Below are 632 nucleotides of genomic sequence, written 5' to 3' on the forward strand. Positions count from 1 at the left end.
TTACTTATTCTGAATGTGGTAGTACTCATTTAAATTTACCCAAAACCTAAAGTTACCTTGCACAGATTGATTGGAAGAACCTGTCTCGGAGGTTCTTGAAAAACTCCGGTTATGGAAAAGGCAGTACCATAAAATTATTACCAGTATCCCTGCCAATGCCATGGCTCCTGCAGCACCTCCTAGAATTGCTGCAAGAGTCCTTGACATTTGGTTTGGGATCCAACTTCAGCTACAGTGTTGAGCGGTTTTGAAAATATAGATTATCACGCATGAAACCTGAAATTCACAAATATACATGAAAGAAGATTAAAAAGAGAAACTCAGATGGGAAGAGAATGGGGAAGGCGGCATTTGCCACGAATGAAATTTGTTTTAGTTATATAACGAAAATGCGAATAACAAGAGTACGAGAGTGGGACCAGATCATACAAATTTTAACCGATAAATCAGTTTTTAAGTTCAGGGAAAGTTTCGCTCATGCAATGCAAATGCACGTATTTGTCTGAAATCCTGAATTGTATTATTTCTTATATAGGCAAGGGTGAGTAAAAAATTCACAAAACAGATTACCCAGAATTAAAAGTTGAAGATGATGCAGAGATCAAAGTTTTGCATGAAATCTGGACTTTCCC

This window comes from Olea europaea, chromosome 2 (genome assembly GCF_002742605.1).
Source record: "Olea europaea var. sylvestris chromosome 2, O_europaea_v1, whole genome shotgun sequence".
NCBI classification, from domain to species: domain Eukaryota; kingdom Viridiplantae; phylum Streptophyta; class Magnoliopsida; order Lamiales; family Oleaceae; genus Olea; species Olea europaea.